The sequence below is a fragment of the Peromyscus eremicus genome, chromosome 1 (assembly GCF_949786415.1).
Source record: "Peromyscus eremicus chromosome 1, PerEre_H2_v1, whole genome shotgun sequence".
Classification (NCBI taxonomy): Eukaryota; Metazoa; Chordata; class Mammalia; order Rodentia; family Cricetidae; genus Peromyscus; species Peromyscus eremicus.
In genome coordinates this window covers 146201215-146216943 of record NC_081416.1, presented here as the reverse complement: position 1 = coordinate 146216943, position 15729 = coordinate 146201215, and positions in this window count along the sequence as shown.

Below are 15729 nucleotides of genomic sequence, written 5' to 3'. Positions count from 1 at the left end.
CATGGGCAACTTCCCATTTTCTACACCCCTAAAGAAAAATGACTCCTCCTTCCCCCTAAAGAAGTATGAATCACTCCTCAGCTAGGGTTAGAGCACTAACCCCTACACCATGCATTCTGAAATACTGAAGCACTCCCCCTTGAGAAGCTTTAGTGGAGATAAACATAGCTGTTGGGTTTTCCTAAGTGCAAAGCCCTTGTCCTGTCCAGAAAAGAGGTTTTCACAGCACTCCTCTCCAGCTTCCACCTCTTACATTGTTTCAGCGTCAGTCATTTTACACCATGCCTCTGAATGGTGACAGTGTGTGTGTGTGATGTCTCATTTGGAACCAAACACTCAACACTTTTTCTCAACCATTTGACAAGTAAATGATTCAGTGTATTAACCACTCCCCATGCCAAGAAGCTTCTCTGACCAATGGGAAAGCAGTACTAATCTTTGGACACATACATAAGTATTTGGGAGGCATTTTGACAACACGTCCATTTAGAAAAATGACAGTAGCATGTTTCCCCATTGTCCTCTTTATGCCCCAGTGTGTGGGCTTAGCACTAGAAGTATGGCACCCACATGAATTACATCCTGGGAAGAGGCCAAATACCCAACTAGAACATGCTTGGTTACTGTCATAGCAATAGTGCCGTGATCATATCTGTGGGCACATCATCTGCAGCAGGTCAGCAGTAAAGTATGTAGAATGCATAGTTAATTGGAACACTGATGCCTACTTTCTCCCAGCACTATGCATAGGACCACCCTGCACAAAGAAAGCTAGGCAGCATTAGAGGAAGTTTGCTCATCAGTTTCAGCTGATTTCTCTGTGTGCTAAGAACTAAAGGTGGTGTCTTCAACAGTAGGGTCTTACTATCTACTTCTGGTGTGTAACCAAGAGAAATAGTACTAGCCTGTATTGTTTTAGAAGCCTGGGGCCTCCCTGACTAAAGATGCTTAGGAAGTATCTCACAGCAGGGACTTGAATGTTTCTATGATAACCCATGAATGTGGAAGCAGCATGAGAAGAACATACAGGTGTTCCTGTTTGCTTTCTTCTTAAGGCTCAGGATCTTCATCTTGGGCATTGAAACCTTTCCAGAATCCCAGACTACATTCAACTTAATGGTTCAGTTACCTAGACACCCACCCTGCTGCATTTGCTTGTTGACTCCTCCAGGACCAGACCTAGGATGGTCTGTAAACCTGCAGCCAATACTGAACATTTCTTTATGAAGTCTAGAAATTAGTGAAACATGACAGGAGTGAATACCTTGTGTAGAGAATGATTCCTGCTGGGATCCTCAAGTGCAGCCAGGGGTGGTAAGTATTGCCCTAGCCATTCCTGCATGAGAGTAGTGAGTCCTCACCCATTTCCATAAGTCAACACTCAACAAATGGATCTTACATGGAAGCCATCCTGATGACCATTCCATCACTACAGTACATGGCTTTTTTACCACTGGTCCCATGGATATCTGTGGCTAGATCAGTGGAGGAAATTGTCTGTAGATGTCCTCTTTGTATATGCTCCCATTCCATCCCACCCCTGCTCCAGAAACCATTTCTTTAAACTTCTCCATTTCTGTCCTTCCCTATTGTGTTCTCCCCCACTGCTTGCTGGTCTGGCCTAAGTGAAGACAGGGGTTATATCTTTTCACATCAGAGCTGGCCCTGGAGACACAGACACCCCACATGCAAAACCCCACCTATCCCCCACAGTCAACATGCTGCAGGCCAGTGCATAGTTTTAAGAGAGGTTGCTCTATTTGTACAGGACTGGCCTGAGTGTCCCAGGCCATCCCTTGTACATGCTCCTAGATAAACAGACCAGGAGGAAAGAAAGCATTCTGATTTCCAGCGCTTCCTAGAGCACCACTCACTTTAATGAGTGTACACAGGGTTTGATAAGGCTCAGTGCTGAAGAGAATTGAGCTCAATCATGAGGTTCACAGTTTACATCTCAAGCACCCACACGGTAGGTCACAATACTCTGTTCTAGGGGATCTAACTCCCTCTGGTGACCTCAGCTGTCACCAGAAATGCACATACCTAAATGAAGGACAAACACTCACCCTCATAAAAAAAGCAAAAAAAAAAAAAAAAAAAGAAAAGAAACCTGTAAGCACAGGACTCTTGAAACTTGCACTGGTGCTCACGGGTCTTGCTAGGTGTGCTCAATCTTGAGGCAGGTCCATCCTGCATTTTCCAGCACGGGGGGGGGGGACTGGCAGAGCAAGTCCAGGATGACAAGCTGTAGAGTTACAGTTCTAGTTGAAGCTTAAGGCAATTGCTGACCACAAGGCAGCAAGAGAGTGAGGAACATGGAATTTTTTAACCAAGTGCATATGGACTTTCTCCTCAGCCATCAGCTCTCCCCGATTTTCACCAGACAAACCACAGTGACACTCTTTTTGCATGAGGCTTCCAGGTAGACCCTGGGGTGGCAAACAGAGGGTCTGATGAAGAAAATGGGAGACAGGAAGTCACTTCCATTCCTGCTATAGTTTATTGTCCTGAAGCACATCCCTCTCAGGCCTAGCACTGGGAGCTTATTAGGCTAAAGAGGAACTGTATTTATAACACATGACCTTAGCTTAGGTAAATGAAGAATTTAAGCAGTATTTGAAGGCTCTAAGCTCATCATGGGATGAGGAAATTCAGCGATGAGGGAGGGACAAATGTCCTGGGTTTCCTGAAGTTTTAGGACTGGACGGTGGCTAATGTCTTCTCCTTTGTTTTCACTGAGGCCCAAGGATATTTAGGTAATTCATCCAGAAGACAAAAATAAAAAGCTTGCTGGGTTTGCTGATTCAAACCTGAGTTCCCTATACTGGAGAAGAAAGGCAGTAATGTACCATGACTTTTAGCCTGTTTGGAATCCATAGTGGGAACTTATCTCAAATAAAGTCATTATAGAGAGAAGGGGGGACACCTCCTGAGATGCTGTTGCTTGTCCACCAAAAAGTGCAAAGAACTGCTCAGGTGCTGTCCTTAACACAGGTGACCATGGAGCTGTTTCTCCTCCTTGCTGCTGCTGACATTTTCTTGTTAGCATGGTAAGTGACATTAGTAGTCTCTGAGAGGTAGAGGGTACTGATATTTCTAAATAGACACTTAGTCAAGCTTATTTTTTTGAGGTAGAATCTTTATATAAGGTAGTCTAGCCACAGATATTTGCTGATTCTCCTGTCTCAGCTTCCCTGAGCTTTGAATGGCAGTGATACTGATGATCTGTTTAGGTCAGAGCTAGAGATTTAGGTTGCTGACATTTTGGAGTAGCAAGGAGCCACAAACATCACTGTGGCTACCAAAAGCCAAAGACACTGGATAAATCGGGGGAAGGTGCAGGTGACTGTGAACAACTCATTGCAGCTTGCAACCCAGGGTCAGTGCCCTTGTCTCTCTGGCCACTTCTCCTTTAATGGTTGACAGAGCCTTAGAGGGAACAATGGTATGACTGACTGGACCCACCTAAGGAGACAGAGGTCCTCAGGTAGCTGGGAGAAGTAACATGCCTATCATTAATTCTTTAATGACTGGTCCCCATCTACCCTGAAGTAACTTCATGCATCTGCCTCAATCTGTGATATGGATAGCTAAGCAGCAGTAGCAGGCTGTAACACGGGCCACCACAGGGGTTGTGCTGTTGGCATTCCAGGGCCCCTAAGCCGTCTCATCAAGAAATTTCTGAGAGTGAGAACATGACTGAATAAGTGTTGGGGTCCCACACATTGTGATGGGAGCCTGAAACAAGGAAGAAGCCATAGATCCCACAGTTTTCATGAAGTGACAACCGGGCCTGTTTTTTTTTTTTTTTTTTTCCCTGGGGACAAGGGGCAGTTTCTCAGGCAAAAGAGAACACAGTGGAGGAATAGCTCATACCCATTACAAAAAAGCCTGTTTAAATGTGTGTATATCTACGTGCATCTTCACCCCCATGGGTGGTTTTTACATTTGTGTGTGACATGTAAATGTGTATCTTCATGAGTGTGAGGATGTACTTGAAGTTGTGAGCATTATTCATGTGTGCTTGGGCATGTGTGTCTGCGTGTTCACATTCATGTGTGCTTTTGTGTATGGATGTCTATGGGCTTGGGAGTGTGTATGTGTGTGTGTGTGTGTGTGTGTGTGTGTGTGTGTGTGTGTGTGTGTTTGCCTTATAGGTGCCTCTTTTCAGGTCAGAGGACATGATTGGAGTTGGTTCTCTTCATTCATCTTTACATGGGCTCAGGAGTTGATCTCATGTCCTCAGGCTGGGAAAGCAAGTGCCTCTATACTTAATAAATTTCCTGGACCTGAACACCAATGTAGAGATGGGGAGGATTGGCTGATTAGAGGAAAGTGTAAAATATTCCGTCCTCTGACCAGTCTTCTCATCAATCCTCGATACTCTAATTCAGTGCTACATTTCTTTACCAATTCTTGTATTCATTTCCAGGACCGTTAGTCTGCGCCCCTGTACCCTCACCACACCCAATAGATGGACACTCCTATGGAGTCTGCCCAAGAGCCAGTTATCAATAGCTCTACTGCTGCCCTGGGAAACTAACCACAGCTCAAAAGGCACGAATGTCAGAGAGAGGAGAGAAGAGTGCAGGGTGCACTCGGGAGGTGGAAAGGCCCATGAGCTTTAGAAGAGGGATGCTTCTGTGGATTCCTTCTGCAGGACGAGGCTGTGAGCTGCAGGGTCTATTTCCCAACTGCTTCTTACCTCACTCCTCTGCATGCTATGGGATAATGCTTTTGTACACTGGTTTAATAAAACACTAATTGGCCAGTAGCCAGGTAGGAAGTATAGGTGGGGTGAGCAGATGAAAAGAATTCTGAGAGGAGGAAGGACAGAGTCAGAAGTAGCCAGAGGAGGCAAGATGACAAGGCAGAACTGAGAAAACGTACCAAGCCACATGGCTAAACATAGATAAGAATTATGGGTTAATTTTAGTGTAAGAGCCAATCAGTAACAAGCCTGAGCTAATGGCTCAGCAGTTATAATTAATATAAGCTTCCGAGTGATTATTTTGTAAGTGGGCCGCTGGACTGCAGGGGCTTGGTGGGACTGGCGAAACCTTCCAACTGCATCTGCATGCCTAAAGGTGCTGGACCCCATTACTATTTTGGAGGTGTGCATTGTTGTCGGCGTGTGTGTGTGTGTGTGTGTGTGTGTGTGTGTGTGTGTGTAGCATTAGGTGTAGAGGTCAAAAGACAAACTTGGATTCTGCTTTTCAGGTACCTTCCACATTCTGAGACAAGTTCTCTCAATGGCCACCTGAGATTCAAACTCATGTTTTCCAGCTCCTGAGGCTGAGCACTTTACTGACTGAGCTTTCTCTCCAAACCCCTAGAGCCTTCTGAGCCTCCCCAAAGTCCTGCCTTTCTCACAGTCTTCTCCCTTAGATCCCTTACAGATTCTAGGACTGGGAGTCTAGGATCTCCTCAGGTTGGCCCTTATACACCTTTCATCACACCTCTGAAAAAGTCACCAGAATGGAGTCATGACTCCCAGCAATTCCTCCACATGTTCTGAAAGCCTCCTCCACTGGCCACCTTTACTTTGGCCCCTCTCCATCTGTCTAGACAATAGCAGAGCTCCTATATTCTCTAGTATAGGAACTGTCCATGCTATCAGAGCCCCAGTTTACCTCATGGGCTGTGCCAGACAAGGTGGATGGGTGCAGCCACACCTTAGGCTCTGCTGCTGGAGGGGCCAGCTTCCCGTGTCTGTGAAATGGCAGTAGCTAGAAAAGACCCTCTTGGGGCTGATGTGGGGATTGGAGCCACTGCATAGACTCGGCCTGGAGGTATATGCACGGGATTCCCCACTTGGGAGGTAGAGGCACAAGGATCAGGAGTTCAAAATCATCCTCCACGGTAGCAAGTTAAAGACCAGTCTGGACTTTCTGAGATCCTGTGTAGTCAAGTAACTATAGAGGGTGAATTTAGAATTAAGTTTGACTCATAAATCCTGTCATCCACCTGTGCAGTGCTCACTGTGTTTTCCACATAGATCCTATCACCTTCGTGTGCAGTGCCCACTGAGGTGAAGACAGGATTTCTGACTCCCTCCTTGTTCCATGGAGACTTCTCTCTAAGCTGGCCCTCAGCAGATAGAGAGACAATGCTTCAGAACTTCAGAATGTACACAAAATTTCGTCGAGACTCCTCTGGCCCTGTCTGCTCTGGCTTCCAGTCATGCCCAGAGTAGTAGCAACCTCTCTGTGTCCAAAGCACACACAGGGCTCTGCGCTGGCATTGCCTTGTGAACAGTGGCTCTGAAGGCCCAAGTGGAGAACAAGAAGGGTTTGTCCTGAGGGTCCTTGTGAGGAATGATCTTTGGATTTTCCCTAGGGAGAAACGGAGCCTAGATTCTGCATTCTGCTCCACTACTCTGTTTTGATTGGACAAGCACTTTTGACCACTGTGAAGCCTGCTGGTGGCCAAGACAGTTACCCCAGCTTGCATCTGGGGAAATGTAGGAAGAGGAAGAGGTTGATCTTTACTGCATTCCTTCTCACTCCCTCTGAGTGAACAAATACCTTCCTTAATTTTATCTTACATTATATTTCTTTATCTATAAGGTGTGGCTTGACCTGCCTGAGACTCTAGTATTCTGGAATCTCAGGCAGGAGGATGACTTGTGCCCAGAAATTCAGACCTATTTTGGGCAGTGCAGGTAGAAGTCATAAATGCAAGAAAACAAAATTTGACATATAGTTAAAATAGTTTGGGAAAATAGTGAAGATGGTAAGTTAGGAAGAGAAAGAAGTTTCAGAAAGTATCAAGTGTGTGGCCTGAAAAGGGTGAATTTCTCCTTGGGGCTCAGGGCTATTTGCTAATGTTCAGGCAACTTTATCTGCAGCCTGGTAGTTTGGGCTCGGGATGAAACCCAGGACTTCACCAGTGCTGGCCAAGCATTCTATGTCTGAGCTACCTTTTTTCAGCTTCCTTTTAAACGTGTACATAGAATGTAAACTTGTATTTGTACAAATGTGTGTCTATATATTTGCACACATCCAGGAACTCAGGCCCATGAAATCAGAACCTTGAGCACAAGCACCTCAGTATGCATGTGTTAAAGAAAACCAGACTCCCCAGTGATTCCAATCTGAGATCTGGGATCTGGTGCTGTGATCCAGTGTTCACAATCAGCACTTGGCCAGTATTAGAGGCTGTCCTCTGGTGAGGTCCACAGTAGGTGATGAGGTGTTATTTCTCCTCCTACTCCTTCAGGAAATGGGTCCATGTTAATGTCTCTTGACCACGGCTTCCACTCATTTCTACCATCTCCTGTCTTGCAGGAGTTGTGAGGTGAGCTAGGCAAAAGGATCTTCTACTGTGTTCCTCCCTGTAGCCCTCTAATCCTTCCCTTTCATCCTGCCTGTGGAGGAGGGGAAGAAAATGTAGGACCTGTCAATCAAAACCCTTTGAAGGACCAACATGGTCCCACCCTTCTGCTCTCCCTGTCCTGGAGTCCAGTGCCCCAGGTATTAAAGTGGTAAGAATCTCAGATGGTAGAGTTCTGTGTGAGTGCTCCACCTATCATGTCCTTGCCTGGCCCTTGTTCAACCCAAGTGAGGAATGTTATGGTCCTTCACCACTCTCTGCAGGAATGGTGACACCCCTTCACCTGGTACCAGATGCCCCATCCTGCCTCCACACATGTGTAAGGCCTAGAGACCAGAAATCTCTGCAGGATCCACCCAGGGCACCCTTTACAGGCCCAGTCCTCTAGGTGCCTCCTCATGAACCCTCTTTTCCCTGAGCCCTGCCCCCTGCTCCTGAGTGAACCAGGCATAAGCCCATAGATCATGGCCCTCCGTGTGCTCTGTCACCCTTGCTCTTCCACACACTCACCCAGAGCTCAAGGGATGGCGAGTACAAGGCCTTTTGCTTTCATTTGTTTATTTTGCCTATGGGTGTGGGTGCATGTGCCACAGCACATGAGTGGAGGGCAGAGAATGCTTTGGAGTCAATTCTCTCCTACTACCAAGTAGGCTCCAAGGAGGGAGTTTGGAGTCATCTTCCCAGACTCAGGTGTATAAGGCCCTTTGTTTGATTGCAGACTTCCACATGCCAGCTCCACCCTTTCCTGCCTTCAATCGGGCCTTGTGGACCAGGGTGCAATACGTCTTCACCACGGTCTTTCAAGGGTCTCTTCTTCATCTACTTTGTCGCTGAAGGTCCACCCTGGCCATCTTTCTGTAGCTTAAGGAGATGTGACAAGTGTAAAACCTCTTGACCATAACCTGAGCTTGCCACTCCTCTCTCTACCTTGTGCTCTTCCTAAGGCCCAGGCCCTCTACAAGCCCCTCCCATCAAAGGCTCTGCTTCAACCAAGGCACACTTCTCACATCCAGGTGTGAAGTGTGCCGGGAGAAACCCTTGCCATGGGTCTCTGTGTGCCAGCCCCACCATCACCTCACACCCTCTTCATGTCCTGCCCTCCAAGGCTTGGGGAACCTGGGACACAGCAGATGCAAGGCCTTGGTTTGCCCGAGGCCTTTACATGCCACCACGGCCATATCACTTGCATCCTCAGAGCCCTTTCTGGCCTCCCAGAAAGCTGTGGTGCTGAATGATCTTCTGCAGGAACAGCTGGGTCCCTGCCCTGGCTGGCAACAATCTGTAGGATCAAGCTCTGAGCTCAGGGAGCTACTCTACAAGGGACTCTTAGCATCTGATGCTGGACCACATGAGCATGGGCAAAGCCAAAGAGCAGGAGTAGGTGAGGGTCCAGGGCCACCTTGTTTCCAGTGCCATGATAGGGATTACTCAACACCCAACACTTGTGCATTCTCTGGGTGCCTTCCTAGGTGACTTTGTCTTAGCAAGATTTGGCCCAATTACACTCCACCTGCAAGTTAAGGGCCATGGGAGTCGTTGCCTCACGTGCTCACCTTCCTAGAAGGTGTCGGTTCAGCAGGGTTAGAAGGGAGGGAGCTCTGCCGACTTCAGCAACAGGACAGGTGCATTACAAACAGTGCACCAGAGCTGCTCCTTGGCCTCACATCTGTAGGTACAACTTAGATGCTAAAGAGGTTCTCTGAGGCCTTTTCCCTGAATGGTGCACCCTGATCTCAAATAAAGGGTAGGGGTGGGGGCTCTTGTGGAAGCTATAGTTACTTATTAATTAAAATTTTTTAAAAAATTATCTGCTTATATTGTAAATGATCATTTTGCCTGCATACAAGTATGTGCATCATGTATGTACCTTGTCCCCAAGGAGTCAGAAAGGGGGAGGGGGTCAGACTCCCTGGAACTGGAACTATAGCCAGTTGTGAGCTGTCATGTGGGTGTTGGGAATTGAACTTATGTCTTCTGCAAACAAAGTACTTTAAATTATGTGTATGTGTGTGTCATGTGGATGTGTGCACCCAAATGTAGAGCTCAGAGAGGGCCTTGGAGCTGGAGTTACAAACAGTTGAGAGCCTACTGATACTGGTGCTGGAAACTGAACTCACGTCACATGCAAGAGCAACACATGCTCTTAATCACTGAACCATCTTTCCATCCCTCATGGAAGTTACTTAAAGGTTTTGTGATTGTTTTTTGTTATGGGGGAGTACACCTGTGAAATGTGGTGGTCATAGGACAACTTCATGGAGTAGGTTCTCTCCTTCAATCTTTATATTGGATTTGAGATCAAACGCAGGCTGCCAAACAAAAGTCATCACATTGAAGGTGAGTTGGAGAAGCAAATCATAGAAGGAAAAGAGGCCAAGAGAAATCACAAGAATCAGAGACACACTTGTTCACAGACTCAGGCGTCCCATAAAAAATGCTAAACTAAAAGCTAGAATAAGTTCACAGAGGACCTGCTGCAGACTTGTGTGTGCTCTGTGCTTGCTGCTTCAGTCTCTGTGAGTTCCTATCAGCTTTCCTCAGTTGACTGAGAGGGCCTCATTCTTCTGGTGTCCTCCATCCCCTCTGGCACTTACACTCTGCCTTCTCTTCTTCAGAGTTCCCTGAGCAATGAGGGAGGGAGCTGGTGGAGACATCCCTGTCTGTCTCTTCTTCATATTGTCTCTCTGTTTCTCTTTCTCCCTCCTCCATCTAAAATATTTGTTCTTTCAGAAATTATTAGTTCTATTGACAGCATGAAATCAGATATGTCAAGAGTTGGAAGATAATAATTTAGCCAGGGTATGTCCCTGGTATTAGGCAAGTGAAGGCACACACACACACACACACACACACACACACACACACACACACACACAGTGTGATAAAATAAAGCCAATGATTGTGTGTGAAAGCACAGCATTTATGCAATATTTCTGCTGGAGATCTTATCCCAAATCTCCTCAGGACACCCAAGAGGGCCATGGTAAATATGCGACTGGTGGTTCTCATCTTAGGTGGCTGGTTCCAGGTTCTTGGCTTTTTATTCAAGGAACTAAAGGCTCACACAGATGTGAAAAGAAGCAAGAAAACTTTATTCAAAAGCAAAGCAGTAGTAGGGATCAGAATGGAATACTATCAAGAATGACAATGTCCCATTAGTAAAGATACCCAAGCACCCAGAATATTGTTAACAGCTCTCAAGAGAAAGAAGAGCTTGGTTCATAAGGACATACCTTGTGTGGATCTCTATTTTGGCTGACATATATAAATTGTGTAATCTTTTTATATTTTCAGTGTGGTTATGGCTTTCCCTTTTAATCTTGTGCACAGCCAATTATGCATAGACATATAGTGGTAAATAATTGATTCTCTTTAAAAGTTCAATTACAACACACTGTTTGCTTTATATAAATGTACCCAAAACAAATTTAGGATAGATTTCCCTCTCTACTCTTTTACTCAGACATAGCTAGACTAGAGTTCAATTGAAACTGTTTGATGACTGTCAGTGGTTGGAGAATTTTGTTCCATTGTTCAGAGTGGTGGTGTGTACATGAAGTTCCATGAAGATGGCATCCTCGACTGTCAACAGATTGCTGGGAGATCTGTTAGAAGAGTGGTATTTGTGCAAAGTACATGAAGGTAAAGGGTCCTAGATTGGCGAGTGCATCATTAGAAGATGGGTATGTATATAGCCCAAGTCAAGTGGAATCCAAGATTGCTGAGCTATCCTCCATGCTTTTCTTCCTCAAAGAGACTATGTCAGCTCATTATCAGTATTGTACTTAAGGAAATTTAGTATTTAAAGTATTATAAAGTAATTTTAATCACTTATTTTCCAACATCAAAATTTTAAAGAGCCCATTTAGTAAACTCAAGTGCAAATATAATTCAGCTTGGTGTGTATTTCACTGGGTCCTTCTATCCTTTCAATAGGCAAAGTATGAAAACTAGTTCTAGCTTCTGTTTTGAACAAACCACTAGCTCTTCTCTTTACTTAACTGTCATAAAATAATTTCAATATTTAAGCAGAAAATAAATTAAATAGAAACAATTAATTTCTGACATGTTTCATTTACACCTAAGGGATTGGTTCTAAGCTAACTTTCCATTTACTACGATCAAAATATCTCAAAGTGAACAGTGCATTTGCATTTGCAAGTGCAGTTTTCCATTTAGATTTGTAGGTAATAGAAAGAAAGATGACCAACAGATGAACTGATACACAGATTCACATATAGGTTGATGATCAATGGCATATAATAATAGACAAACAAGTTGATTGATGATGAGTAGATAATTGCCAGATAATAGATGACAGATAGACAAACCCACTGTTGTACAGAAGAGAAAAAAATGTACGAAAGAGCATACAAAAAGGAAAAGAGGATGAAGAGAAACAGAGGCTAGAAAAGACAAAGTGCAGGAGGATAACAGTGCAAACTTAAAGAAGAGCATAGAATAGAGAGTGTTAGGTTTTTTTCTAACAAGATTGCCTGTAATTTGCATCTGTGAGTAACAGATGAAATTTTGGATGTCTAGACAGCCCATCCATTACCAGTGAAGTAGAACCAGAATACAAAAAGAAACCTTTCTTAATTTTAGGTGACTGCTCTCTATTTTTGGAAAACAAACCAAGGATAACTATGTTTTTCATACTCTATCTGCCCCATTAGTTTTATCTTCTTTGAGTTATCAAATACTATATTTCTGTTCTTACCCAATTCTTTGAGCCAGACTCTCTCTGATATTTTCAGTCACCAAAAATGTGTATGGTTGTATTTTTGGTCAACAACCACATAATTCCTCATCATATGTGCAGCATCTAGAGATCTGACCTGTAGAATATAATCAGAGTCACTGTTGCTATTTACATTGAAACCTCTTGTCTCATGGATAGGTTTTATTATGTGTTCAACACGACAGGTCAATAGGAAGGAATATGCCAGGTGTATTTCATAGTGATCAACACAGTCATTTCTTCTACGTATAAGAAAATAAAGCACAAGGCAGTACTTTATAAGAAAGAAAAACAATGGATAGAACCATGAAACCTATTTGAAACAGAACTCTATTCTTCACTAGAAGGGATTTCTAGCTTGACTTTCAAATTGAGACTTACATAGGGTTAGAAAGTCAGACAGCCCTAGAAATTGTGTATGTAAAAGCCCACAGGCTAGTGTTGTTGTAGTGCATATATGACTAACATGGTAGCCATGTTTCATAAAGTGCTGTATTCAATATGCTGACAAGTGTACTGTACAAAGCATACAGAGAAAGGTTCTTAGTGAGGCCAAAGACTCACAAAATATAAACCCAATACCTAGAATTTTAAGTCTGATGTAAAGGAAGCCTGTGTGTAGCTAAACTGTACATCTACAACTAAAGTGGCTAGTTTTTTGCTCATGGGAATTCCTTCCCTGTGGAGCTGATGGAGCCGGAGGAGTAGCAGGCCCAGTGAATTAATTGAGTCAGATCTTGAAGAATGGTTCTGTGAAGTTTGTTAAGTGACTAAATTAACTTGGGTTTCTCAGTTGCCCAAGTTCTCTGTGTTGTTCTAAACCAACTGCTTGTTTCTAAAAGAAGAATTGCAAAAGTGATCCACTACAATGTCTGAAAACATGAATATGAGAAAAGCAATTGGATTTCTTTTATATTACAGGTATAGTCACTAACAGATCTATGCCTCGGAATATTTCCCCTTTGTCTGTGATTAGGTTTTGTTCTTAATATGGATATGAAATTCCAGAACTTTTGAATTTTTAGGATCTCACTTTATCATATTTTAGAAGTTCATTCATCATACGTATTTGTGAATATGTTGTTTCTATTATTGAGAACAAAACACATGAAAAATATAAACTAGGAATATAGCTTAGTGGTAAAGTGTGTGTCTAGGCCCTGAGAGTTATCCTTGACACTCCAAAACAAATACACAAAAGAAATAAAAAAAAAACACCATCTTGAGGCTAGAAATTTATCTCTATAGGCAAAGATGATTGCCCCAAAGCCTGATAACCAGAGTTGTATCCTAACAACATTCATGGTAGAAGCAGATGTGAGAGATGGATCTCTGGGTTCAGAAAAATGACCATACATTCTGAAGTATTTTGGCAGAGAAAAAAGTTTTACTTCTGCAAAAGGGAGCGTAAACAAGGTGAATAAGAATATCCAGTGGAGGTACTGTTGAGGTTTTCATTCCTAATCCAACTTGAGTGATCAACATTCAGATTCACATATAGTAGGTGCCTAGTTGCAGTTTCTAGAAGATTCTGACCATTCTGATTTCCTTAAAGGGCAGTGATATTCATTATATTTCTTCCCATTTGCTGTGTGTACAACTCCTTTTCTTGGGTTGGGAATATGGGAGGCTTAGCAGTCAGAGAGAACACATGACTTAGAAGAATAATCCATGATACTAACAATGACAGAGATTAAAGGAATGAATGTAACAGACTAAAATAATGACTGAATCTCTGTCTCAGCCCAGCTAAAGTGACCCAAGGATTTACCAGGTGAAGCTGCCTGTAACTCCACTCTCAGGTCCTCTGTGCACAGAGCTGTGGTTGCAGAAGGAATTCATGGTGGATGTGATCCTCTAGGTACTTGGCATCATCATCACTCATACACAGAAAAGAAACTACAGTGCTGCCTAGCTTCACACTACAATTCAATACGGCAACTATGAACACCTGCTTCTCATAGGCAATTTAGGATAAATTGGAGATGTTGCTGCTTGAGTAAGAAAACTGAAACACTGTCATTTCCCATAAAGAGTCACCCATTTCCTTTTGTGGTAGCTGCATATGTATCAAAGGATAAAAACTAGAGTTTGAAAAATCATGGTATGCGTTGAAGTTAATACTTTCTATTTTAATTTATAATCTCATGGTGACCCACATTTATGTATCTTGTGTTTCTTGAAGGAGCAAATTACACACACTGAGTTCCCTGTTTTCTATATGCCATTGAGTCTTATGAAATTATAATTCTTACTGTGGAGCATTACTTCCTGAGAGTTAGCAACCAGTGATTTACTTTATTTTTCATTATTCACCAATTGACTTGCTTCATAATTTTGGAATTTAACTTTACACCCTGTATGTACTCATCCCTGTCTATAATTCAATGGTTTCCAGGCACACCTTGATTTCTGTCTTAAGATACAGGCTCTAAGAAGTTTATGTGTTAATTTTATAATTCATGAGATAGTGTTTAATAAAGGTAATATGGTGACATGAATAGAAAATCACACACCAGTATCAAACACTGTTTTTCCAAGTATTCTCTGAACAAAATACATGTTGTGATGTCAGGTTTCGGGCATTAGGTAAAGTCACCACCTGGATGCGCAGTTCAGAGAAGATGAGGCCAATTTGATCTAATTCATTCTCAACACCAGGATAAAGGGATGCAGTTCCATCTCATGCATCTTTCTGATTGCTTACTTTAGTGTAGTGTGATTCTAAAATTCATCTTTCCATCTGAGAATGTCTTCACAATTATTTTATTTTGTGGATTCTTCTCACTCTTCAGGGCTAAGGTGATATCCAGGGAAACCACTCTGATATCTTTCACAAATACTTGCTTTTCTTCAATACTCTGCTGTTCCGAGTCTCCATCTGTAACACACACTTAAGGTGCCCACCTGTGCAGTGCTCAGTTTGGATACATCTGCCTTAATCCTTGAGGTCACCCACCCTGCACCAGCAGGTCCTCTGAAAACAGAGATCAGGAGCTGAAGTTTTTCAAAGACTCCTCACATGTCTACCTTTTGTTTGTTCTCTCATTTCTCATTTCTTTTTGACACACTATTACTGAGAGCACTTGAAATTCTTTTGAAGAAAAGTCTACTACAATGGAAGGTGAAAGTAGCATTTACACAACTATATCAAGTATGTAATAAGCATCATTATTTTGGAGTCATTTTTATATAGAAGATAAAAGCAAGTAGGAAGTGCTATCAGTGATTTTCACTGTCAGTCATTCCCTTTGCTAGAAAGGATATCCTCCTTGTTAAAGAAATTAAAGCTCGACCAGGTGGTGGTCTCATGCACCTTTAGTCCCAGCACTTGGGAGACAGGGACAGGTGGATCTCTGTGAGTTTTGACCAGGCTAGTCTGCAAAAGGAGTTCTGGGACAGCCACAACTGTTACACAAAGAAACCCTGTCTCAAAAACAAACAAACAAACAAACAAACAAAAAGCCAACCAACCAAATAAATTGAAGCTAAAATCTATTAGTATTAAAATTGAATTAGAAAGCTCACTTGAACTCAGCAATTCAAATATGTACTTTTAGGAGTTCTTTCTACTGAAATGGCTCAGAATTGACATCATTCCAGTAGACATCATCACTTCAACTCAGCAGCATTCTTTCTTAGTGTCTCCTAAA